The following is an 11,810-nucleotide window of genomic DNA, read 5'->3' on the forward strand; positions in this document are numbered from 1 at the left end:
GGACTGCCGACTTTGTGCTTGTTTGCCATTTCTCTGGCTATCGGGTCCCTTAGGTATTCTTTGCTATTTTCCCTCAGTGGCTCACTGAGGCCTAGGGAGAACTTACAGTGGTAGTATCTTAGTCCATCTGGGCTACTGTAACAAAAATCCTGGCAGGACATGGTGATTCACACCTGTAATCCCAGCACTTTGGGAGGCCAAGGCAAGATGATGGCTTGAGCCCAGGAGTTGGAGACCAAACTCCAACTGGAGGCAAAAATTCCATTTCTACAAAAAATACAAAAATTAGCCAAACATTGTGGAACATGCCTATAGACCCAGATAGTCAGGAAGCTGAGGTGGGAGGACCACTTGAGACCAGGAGGTCGAGGCTGCAGTGAGAGGTGATTGTTGCAATTGTGCCACTGCACTCCAGCCTGGGTGACAAAGCAAGACCCTGTCTCATTATAAAAAAAAAAAAAAAAATCTCAGGCCAGGCCTGGTGGCTCACGCCTGTAATCCCAACACTTTGGGAGGTTGACGCAGTTGGATCACCTGAGGTCATGAGTTTGCGACCAGCCTGACCAATATGGTGAAACCCCATCTCTACTAAAAATACAAAAAAATTAGCCAGGCGTGGTGACGTGCACCTGTAGTCCCAGCTACTCAGGAGGCTGAGACAGGAGAATAAATTGAACTTGGGAGGGGGAGGTTGCAGTGAGCCGAGATCGCACCACTGTACTCCAGCCTAGGCGACAGAGCGAGACTCCGTCCCCCCCGCCCCAAAAAAATCCTAAACTAGATGGCTTATAACAGTTTATCTCTTACAGTTCTAGAGGCTGGGAATTTCAAGATCAAGATGTCAACAGATTCAGTGTCTGGTGAGGACTCACTCTCTGCTTAATAGAAGGCATTCTCTATCTGTGTCTTCACATGGCAGAAGGGGTGAATGAGCTCCCTTTGGTGTCTTTTATAAGGGCATTAATTCCATTCATGAGGGCTCCATCACCTTCCAAGGTCCCACCTCTTAAAACAATTGCACTGGGGATTAGGTTTCAACATATGAATTTGTCAGGGACAGACACAAACATTCAGACCGTAGCAGTACCATGAGTGGTGGAAGGAACACTACTCTTTCCCCACATGGTTCAGCTGTGCAGCCACTGCCCAGCTGACAGAGCCCACCTGAGCACTAGGAGGAGGCATCTCTCTCCCCAGTCTCCTCAGTTGGCTGATTGTAGGCCTTGTAGGTAGAAAGAGCTCAGCCCCCTCACTCCTTGGCATGGGAGAGCAACCTCTAAGGAATTATTGAGTGGACAAGAGCAGCTCCTCCCCCAGGGATCAACAGGTCTTCCCACCTCAAGTATCTAGAGTTTGGTCTGATTCTCACCCCAGGGCTTCTCCATGGCTGATCTTCAGTCCTCAGCAGACTCAAGTAAGAAAGGTAACTGTGCCTGCTTTCTCCTGTGGAGGAGGGTCCCAGGCGCCACCATCCTCTGGACTCAGAAGAAGTGCAGTGTTTGGATGGGAGATGTGGACAAAGGCAACCAGTATGAGTTCACGCTGCCATGTGCCCAGCGGCTCACAACTTCATCTATTGCCATTACCAAAACTGTTATTAAAACAGTTGCCTGGGGTCAGGCACGGTGGCTCACACCTGTAATCCCAGCACTTTGGGAGGCTGAGGCAGGTGGATCACCTGAGGTCAGGAGTTCAAGACCAGCCTGGTCAACATGGCTAAACACTGTCTCTACTAAAAACACAAAAATTAGCGGGGCATGAAATGGTGGGTGCCTGTAATCCCAGCTACTAGGGAGGCAGAGGCAGGATAATCACTTGAACCCGGGAGGCAGAAGTTGCAGTGAGCTGAGATCATACCACTGCACTCTAGCCTGGGCAACAGGGTGAGACTCTGTCTCAAACAAACAAACATAAAAACCAGTTGCCTAAAAAATTTACTGAACTTTTAAATAAATAATAACATTAATTTAAACTTTTCAAAATACACATAAGCCTACAATTCTAACAAAAATATTTTCATTTTTCAATGTCCTTTTCTGATCTTTTTCTGTTTGCATGAGATTTTCACATTGCTGCAATCAGAGTGCATGCCCAGGTGGTCCTGCCTGTGTTACTACGGCATCCGCTTCTGTGTGCCATTCCGTAGCAGCGTGGTAACATGCTAATGGCTGCATGAACAAGGTTTGGAAGCATTCTATGTGTCTGACAATAGAGGAATACCTAAAAAAGCAGTCATACATCCACTGTAGGTGATTATTTTCCAGCCTTTATTTTAACAATTTTGCAAATTTTCTTTTGAATCAGCAATTATCCCATCCCCCACTCCATCCCACCTGGTGTTCTCGTTGACTTACCTCTTTAAAGTAAGTGGGTCAGCATTCAGGAGCAACTTCCCTGTTCACTAGCCCTTCTATGTTAGACTTCAGAACTATCCTGAGAGCTATTTGACAGTTTCAACTCTGGCCAGGCCATGTCCTCACGATGACAGTCCCAGAGGAAAGATGCTTTAATTTAGCAGAACGAATTCCCTCACTGTGTTGCACAGCCTGGTTCCTCAACTGTGGCTCATCTGCAGCCCTGGATGATAGAAGCCTGGTATATTTTAATGCCTTGTGGAATTTCTCCCTCTACAGCTCATTGGTCTTCTTTTTCTAACTGCAGAAAGGCTGGGCACAGTGGCTCACACCTGCAGTCTCAGCACTTTGGGAGGCCAAAGTGGGAGGATCACTTGAGCCCAAAAGTTCAAGACCAGACTGGGCAATAAAGTGAGAACTCATCTCTACAAAAAAATCAAAAGCTAGCCGGGCGTGGTGGCGTATGTGGTCCCAGCTACACAGGAGGCTGAAGCAGGTAAAGCACTTGAGCGCAGGAGGTTCAGGCTATAGGGAGCCATGTTTACACCACTGTACTCCAGTCTGAGCAACAGTGAGACCCTGTTTCAAAGAAAACAAAAACAAAAAAAGTTGTTTGTGGCTGAGCACAGTGGCGCACACCTGTAATCCCAGCACTTTGGGAGGCTGAGGTGGGTGGGATTACTTCAGGTCAGTAGTTCAAGACCAGCCTGGCCAACATGGTGAAACCCCATCTCTACTAAAATTACAAAAAAAAATTAGCCAGGTGTGGTGCTCCACACCTGTAATCCCAGCTACTCAGGTGGCTGAGGCATGAGAATTGCTTGAAGCCGGGAGGCAGAGGTTGCAGTGAGCTGAGATCATGCCACTGCACTCCAACCTGGGCAACAGAGTATACTTTGTCTTAAAAAAACAAAAACAAAAACAAACCAAAACAAAAAAAAACAAAAAAAAACTGAAAAACATTCTGTGGTAGTGAGATGTGTTGCTTGTCAGCAACATGGGTCTATACAGACACCTCTGAGCAGGCTGGGCTGCCTTTCCCACAGCAGCCCTCCATCCCCACTCCACCCCACATTACCCACCCACCAAAATTCACAGCCACATCTGAGAATATCTTTGGTCTCCAGATCTAAGCCATTATCTTCACATTTTCAGGAAGAATAGATTCTTGAGGGTAGTGGAGCTCTCTTGGGCATTTCTGGTCAAAAACATATAGTTTCATTTTCTTTTCTCTATAGGAGAATTTCACCCAATATAATTAAGATTTCTCCCTTGTCAACAGCTGCAGGGTCCAGCATCCCTGTCACTCTTCAAGCCTTCCTGGAATCTCTGGTCAACGGTCTTAGGGCAGGGCAGTCTTCTCCTAGCACAGCTTCTTCAAGCACTCTCAGAACTCGGTCTTTTCTTTCTTTCTTTCTTCCTTTTTTTTTTCCGGGGGAAAGCGTGAACACAGTCCCCCATTACCACAAATTATGCAGTCGAGTTTCCCACATTTGGGGAAATCGCAGGGGTCAGCACATCCTGAGGGCAATGGATAAGCCTCACCCTGGGAAAACCACCTTCGTGATCATGGTATCTCCCCTGCCAGGTAAGTATAGAACTTGGTCTTTTCTTCTCTGGTCCTGGTGCATCTTTGCAGGAAGCAAAGAAGCTGGGTGCAATTTTCCTTCTCAGCAGCTCGAGTGTTCTAGTCCAAGTGCTGATTGTCACTATTATGAATCAAGTTATGGGCAATCTCAGAATCAGATAACATTGTCATCTGGCTGTATTTTAAAATATGGTTTGAGGGTGTGTCTAACTCCTGTCAATGCTTGATAAAAGTAAATTCTTCATTTATGAATCTTGAATTTCAGTCTAGGCGTGAAACTGGACTCCAACTCAAAAGAGTTGACTGTAGTTGATTTATTCACATCCTCAGTCCACTCTTACGAGGCTTTCCATGCCATCCCTCTACTAAACAGCTCCTACTGAGGTCATCAGTGACCTACCTATATCTTGCCAAAGTCAATGGTCCATTCTCTGTCCTTACCTTACCTCTCTGTGGGATTTAGCAAGCTGACCACTCCATGCTTCTGGAAGCCCTTTCTTCTCTGGGCTTCAGGGAACCCTCCCTCCTGGAGTCCTGTCTTCCTGCTTTCATTCTTGCCCTCCCAGCAGCCCCTTTTCCAGATGGCAGTCTGAGTGATATTTTAAAAACTTTTGCTAGGCAAAGCACAGTGGCTCACACCTGTAATCCCAGCACTTTGGGAGGGCAAGGTGGGAGGATTGCTTGAGCCCAGGAGGTCGAGATTGCAGTGAGCCATGATCGTACCACTGCACTCCAGCCTGGGTGATAGAGCAAGACCCTGTCTCAAAACAAGCAAACAAACAAACAAAACATTTACTTAATCACATCGCTATTCCTCCAAAAGCTTCCAATTATGTGTTGGGTAATAACCCAGTCCCTACCATGATCTATGGTTTGACCCTGCCTTCTTTGCTCAGTCTCACCCACACTCCCACTCATCTACCAGGCTCCAGCCACACTGACCTCCTTCTACCTGTCAAATTCTCCAGGAGCTTTCAAATTGTTGAGACTTCTTTTTAGAATGGTCTTCCTACAAGTCATCACGTGGCTGCCTCCTCTTCACTTGGGTCGCAGCCAAACATCAGCTCCTCAAGAGTTTTTCCCTGTCATACCTCTTCCTTCAAGTCATTCATTTTTCTCTTCACAGCTCATATTATCTGAAATTGTCTTCATTTGTTTGTTTTCTGGAGTGTGAGTTCATGAAGGTCAGAGACTTTATCTTGTCATATTATACCTAGTACTGAGAACCCCACAGAGCAGGCCCTCAATAAATACTCATAGGCTGGGTGCAGCGGCTCATGCCTTAATCCCAGCACTTTGGGAGGCTGAGGTGGGTGGATCACTTGCAGCCAGGAGTTTGGGACCAGCCTGGCCAACATAGTGAAACCCCCATCTCTCCCAAAAATTACAAAAATAACTGGATGTGGTAGTGCACCTGTAGGCCCAGCTACTTGGGAGGCTGAAGTGGGAAAATCACTTGAACCTGGGAGTTGGAGGTTGCAGTGAGCCAAGACGACACCACTGCGGTCCACCCTGGGTAACAGAGTGACACTCTGTCTCAGAATAAATACATACATACATATATACATACTCATAGATCGGCTTTTAATCATTTTACTATCCAATGTTCAGGAGCCCATTCTGTTTATTATGTAGACACCTCAACTAGACTGCAAAAAAATATATAGCAAATCATTTGGTTTGTAGTTTTTGTTCAACAGGTATTAGAATGTCTCAAGTTTTTTAGATTTCCTACATTAGAAATACTTGCCCATAAGTGAGCTGAAAGAAAAACATCAATATAATGGTTGGAAGTTTCTTTTTTACATAAATGCTTCTAATTTGTGGTCAATAAGAAGGTAGGTTAAAGATTCAAGAGAAGTACAAGACCTCCCCTAACTAACCTTTGTCAGTATCACTCACTTCAGCTCCTCTCCTAATGCAGGATACCTATCACGGGTCAGCCACTGGGCTAGATGATGGGAAATGAGTAAGACACAGGCTCTGACCTTGACTTTACACTCTGACTAGGGAGACAAGCACATAAATAGGTAATGTCAGCGTAATGTGGACTGTGCTGCCAGAGGGCCACCCATGAGACACAGGGCTGGTCATTTGGTCTGTCTGGAACATGCCGGGGATGTTTTCTCAAGGAAACTACCTCTGTGTTTGGCCCCTACTAAGATGTATCACATTTCCTCACTGTGTTCTTGTGTTTTATACAGTATTTATAAACCACCTATCTGCTTTCTGTTCTTTTGAAACAAGAGGAATTTCTTTAGCTATATTTCCAAAGAAGATATGATACATATGATAAGATATATAGGATATATCAAGTGTCTTAGTCCATGCGGACTGCTGGAACAGAATGCCATAGATTGAGTGACTTCTAAACAACAGAAATTTATTTCTGGAGTCTGGCAGTCTAAGATCAAGGCGCACCAGAATTTATGTCTGGTGAGGGCCCACTTCCTGGTTCCTAGATGAACATCTTCTTGCTGTGTCCTCACATGGCAGAAGGGGCAGGGATCTCTCTTGGGTTATCTTTAATAAGAACAAGCATCTCATTCATGAGGACTCTGCTCATGACCTCATCACCTCCCAAAGACCCCACCTCTAATACCATCACATAGAGGATTAGAATTCAACATCTGAACGTTGGTGTAGACATAAATATTCAGTCTATATCATCAACATTGGTTTTTTTCTTCTTCATAGCATTGCATTTTTATCTGATATAATTAGATTTTCTGCCCAGAGGCCTTTGTGAAACTTTCTGACAGCTAATTGCTAGAATGTGTTTTAACGTTCTTACTATTGAACTTTCTGGGATGAGTCTTATATTACCCAGATCAGATACGCTCCAGGTCAGCATATTTGGAGATGAAAGTGACCCTTTTAAAATTCCACCAAACCAGTAATGAATATATCAGTCAAAATATGATTTTAATTATTAAACTAGACTAAGATCTTTTTATTAGAACCACCCAAACTGTCAGTCATCAGTGTTGTTCTGTTCCATATTTAATATGCAATATTTAACCATATTTAAATACATTTAAGTTACCTATTTAGAAAAATCTTTAGACTTTCTGTCTTTTCAATTGACACCCAGTCTCGTTTCATTTCATGGTTATTTTCTCTGTTTTAACCATTTGATTCTAGACAATATGGCTTGCTGGTTTCCATCTTTTGCTCCACAGGCCCTCATTTCTTTAAGGTTAATGAAATGCTCCCTGTCAAATAGAAATGTAACTTGTTAGTTCTTCTATAACCAAAGGACACTATGCTTGCCTGACACCGCCCTGAAAGGGGACTTGACTGTAACCATTTTCTTTGTGTTGAAACTACTTTTCAGCTTCTGTGATAGTATTAATTCCTAGTTTCCTACCAAACTCACGAAATGCTTTTCAAGTGACAGAACTGTGATGCCCTTGGAGACAGGACTGGGCTAAATGTGCAAAGAAAATAAGGTAGTAGTGGTGAGGAAATTCTGAGGGAGCTGCAGCTTGCAGGAAGCTGGACAAAATGCAAAGAGAAATGAAAATTAGGATGGTTTGGATCTAAGTAATCTCCTGAAAGAGAAAATTATTATCAGGCATAATTTTACGGAAACATATATAAACATAATCTTGGCTGCAAGACCCTACATGAATACCTTCTCCTTATATACACACATTCAGGCTCACACAGAATCTCAGACCTCATGTCTCATGACTCTTTCATTGTTCACTCTGCTACAATCAAGACAGGCCTTGGCCCCAGTTGAGCCTTTGCTCTGGCTATTCTCTCTTCCTGGAACACTCTCCCCTACAAATACCTAGGGTGAATTCACTGACTTTGAGTCTTTGTCCAAATACCACATTCTCAAGGAGGCTGTAAGGGAGAAAAAGTAACAACATTTTCTCACCCATCACAAAGTTCTCCCATCACAAAGACCCCTCACAAAAGCAGACTAACAGGGGAAGCATACAAATATACTTAATGGAAGTTTAACATGGCATGAGAGACTTCAGAAATAAAGATCTAGGGAAACAGGGAAAACTATTTTTGTAGAGGGTCATGCAGAAGTATGACTGGAGAGCAAAAGGATATGATTTAATGGTAATTAACTGGGAGGAAGTTAGCAAGGTTTATTTGTTCAGATTTTTCTCTGTGTCTTCATTCATCTCCTCTGGGTATAGGAAGGACCTTTCTAGAATGAGGGTCTTATGACCTACTTTAGAGGAAGATCAGATAGTTATTTTATGGCCTGTTTCAGGGGAGAACAGTGGGAGGAGGGCAGAGGGACCTTTCTGCTTCTGTTTTTTTCTAAATGCCAAAGTGTCATACTTTGGGGTAGCATGTCCCGAACCCTGTCAAGGCCTTCTTTGATGATTATATTTAAAACTGTGAAGTATCTCTGTCAAATGCTGGCTTTCAAAAACTATCACAGAAATAATCCATTGATAAGACAAAGCTGACTACATTCATGCTACAATAAGACAGGAAGAGTGTGCACTACCTTGACAGTCTTGGAGCCCACAGCGGGTGAAGTTGGGATGTTTATGAGGTATGCAAGTCAGGTTTAAGGTAGATCTTTCATTGTGGGGGCTTGCTTAGGATTGTATAAAATTATGATGTAATTTAGAGTTGGTAGAGCAAGGTGAAGGTTTGAAATGAACCAATATTTGAGATGAGTCAACAGTCTTTGATCAAACCATTCATTTAAGTGGGTATTTTGGGAAGTTCCTGGAATAAATGATAAGGTTATGTGCAACTCGTATCTCTTGGGCAAGAGTTTCCTGGAATAGTAAAATTATATTGATGAAGACAGAATAGAAAAGCTATGTTAGTGAAGACAGCCCAGTGGTAAGAGAATGTTAACATAGATGGGAAACTGTGAGTAGTTCTCACTTCTAGTCCCCTTTACCTTGCTCTCAGCATTTATTCACTTCTTACATACTATACGATTGAATCACTATGATTGTTTATTGGCTGTCTCCCACCATCCCCTCACAGTGAGAGTGTAAGCTCCACTAAAAGTACCTGACATACATTATTAATAATAATAGCAAATACTTATAGTACCAACCATGTATTGGATGCTGTTCTAAGGGCTTTATATTTATTTCCTCATATAATCCTCACTAAAACCTTATGAGAAGGTATTAATATTGTCTGCATTTTAGAGGCATAAGCACAGAGTTACTAAATCCATTTGCCCAAGACCACACAGCTAGTAAATGTAGAATCTGGATTAGAATCCAGTGTCTGGTGTCTTTTCAACCTCATTACTAAGAGCCTTCCCTGTGGGTGGACATTTTGGTGAACATTCACACAGAAGGTGTTAAAACAATTAATTGGAGGCCATTAGGCTGAGGTGGCTCCAGCATCGTGGGTTCCTACGGAAACAAACTGAAATCCTGCTCAGTATTAATAGTAAAGTGAAACTTAAGCTTAACCAATCAGAAACTACCAACTAGCCTTTAGCTAGGGACTTTGCATCAGAATGATCCAAATAAGGCTTGTTCACTTCAGCCAATCAAATGTTTTATCTGCCTTGCTTCTGCCTTCACCTCATAAAAGTCTTCTTCCCTGATCCCACTTTGGTGGCACCTTTGAACCACATGTTGGTGGTTCTGGCACTGCCCAATTCGTGCATTGCTATCTGCTCAAATAAAATCTTCAAACAGTTTTAATAAGTTTTATTTTGGCCAGGCACAGTGACTAATGCCTGTAATCCAAGCACTTTGGGAGGCTAAGGAGGGTAGATCACTTGAGGTCAGGAGTTTGAGACCAGCCTGGCCAACATGGTGAAATCCCACCTTCACTAAAAATACAAAAATTAGCTAGACATGGTGATGGGTGCCTATAATCCCAGCTATTCGGGAGGTTGAAGCAGGAGAACTGCTTGAACCCAGGAGGTTGCAGTGAGCCAAGGTTGCACCATTGCACTCCAGCCTGGGTGACAAGAGTGAAACTCTGTCTCAAAAAAAAAAAAGAGAAATTTTATTTTATTTTTAATTGGTACTTTATTGTACATATTTATTGGATACAATGCAATGCTTTGATACATATATATATTGTGTAATGATCAAATCAGGATAAATAACATTCATTACTTCAAACACTTGTCATTCCTTTGTAGTGAGAATATTCAAAATCTTCTCTCCTAAACAACCCACCAAATGAGAGAAAACATTTGGAAACTACATATCTGACAAAGGATTAATAACCAAAATATATAAGGAGCACAGACAATGCAATAGAAAAAAATCTAATAATCTTATTTTTAAATGAGCAAAATATCTGAATAGACATTTCTCTAAAAAAGACATTACAAATAGTCAGTGGGTATATAAAAAATGCTCATCATTTATCATCAGAGAAATGCAAGTCAAAACTACATGAGGTATCATCTCACTCAGTTAAAACAGCTTTTATCCAAAAGACAGGCAATGACAAATGCTGGTGAGGATGTGGAGAAAAGGGAACCCTTGTACACTATTGGTGGGAATGGAAATTAGGACAGCCACTGTGGAGAACAGTATGAAGATTCCTCAAAAAACTGAAGATGGAGCTACCATATGACCCAGCAATCCCACTGCTAGGTGTATATTCCAAAGAAAAAAACCAGTATATCAAAGAGATAACTGCACTCCCATGAATCAGCCTAAGTGTCCATGAGGGGATGAGTGGATAAAAAAAAATGTGGTACATATACACAATGAAATATTATTCAGCCATAAAAAAGAGATCCTGTAATTTGCAACAACACAGATGGAACTGAAGGACATTATGTTAAGTGAAGTAAATCAGGCACAAAAAGACAAATTTTACACATGTGGGAGTTAAAAATTAAAACAAACTCACGGAGTGACAGAGTAGAATAATGGTTACTAGAGTCTGGGAAGCGTAGTGGGGAGAGGGGTGGATAAAGTGGGGATGATTAATGGATACAAAATAATAGAATTAATAAGATCTAGTATTTGATAGCACAGTGGGGTAACTACAGTCAATAATAATTTTTTGTATATTTTTAAATAGCTGGCTTGGCACTGTAACTCACACCTGTAATCCCAGCACTTTGGGAGGCCAAGGAAGGTAGATTATTTGAGGCCAGGAGTTTGAGACCAGCCTGGCCAACATGGTGAAACCCTGTCTGTAGTCCTAGCTACTCAAGTGATTCTCCCGTCTCAGACTCCTGAGTAACTGGGACTACAGACGTGTGCCACTACACCCAGCTAATTTTTGTATTTTTGGTAGAGACAGTTTTCACCATGTTGGCCAGGCTTGTCTCGAACTCCTGGCCTCAAGTGATCCACTCACCTCAGCCTCCCAAAGTGCTGGGATTTCAAGTGTGAGCCACTGCGCCTGACCATCTTCCATACTATTTTGAAGTATATTGTCATTGACTATAGTCACCCTACTGTGCAATAGAACCCAGAACTTGTTCCACCTCCTACTAACTATAACTTTAAACTCTCTAAAATTTTAATGTACCTAAATTTATCTTTCAATAGCAGCAAATATTTTTCGGCACTGAACCATTTCCAAAAGCCAGTCCACAAAGGATGTTCTAAAACTTCCTTGGCAACACCTGCCTTGAGGATTAAAAGTGTGCCTGGCACCTCTCCTTCCACTGAACAGCAAACATTTACTTCTTTCACTTTTCTTTCCCTCACTGCTATTGCTGATCAAAGACCCTTTCCTTCTGATTCACACATTCGTTCTTCAGTTGTGTCCATGCAATTAAAAAGCTTACTTAGCAGCATCTACTGACTTTTCATATCTCTCTTATTCAGCACAGAGTTAGACTCTTCAGGGCGGTAAATCCTATTTCCCTGATTCCTAATTGGATTGAGGTCGAGCGTCATGGCTCGTGCTTATAATCCCAGCACTTTAGG

At 42.5% G+C, this 11,810-nt stretch overlaps 1 non-coding gene across 1 annotated transcript; it reads right to left on the bottom strand.

The window, feature by feature from the left end:
- Positions 1-3,786: 3,786 nt before the first annotated feature.
- On the bottom strand, positions 3,787-3,950 carry LOC111549816. Its single transcript, XR_002733831.2, has one exon. It is a non-coding gene; the product is annotated as a U1 spliceosomal RNA (small nuclear RNA).
- Positions 3,951-11,810: the final 7,860 nt, after the last annotated feature.

Source organism: Piliocolobus tephrosceles, chromosome 5, assembly GCF_002776525.5.
Source record: "Piliocolobus tephrosceles isolate RC106 chromosome 5, ASM277652v3, whole genome shotgun sequence".
Lineage (NCBI taxonomy): Eukaryota > Metazoa > Chordata > Mammalia > Primates > Cercopithecidae > Piliocolobus > Piliocolobus tephrosceles.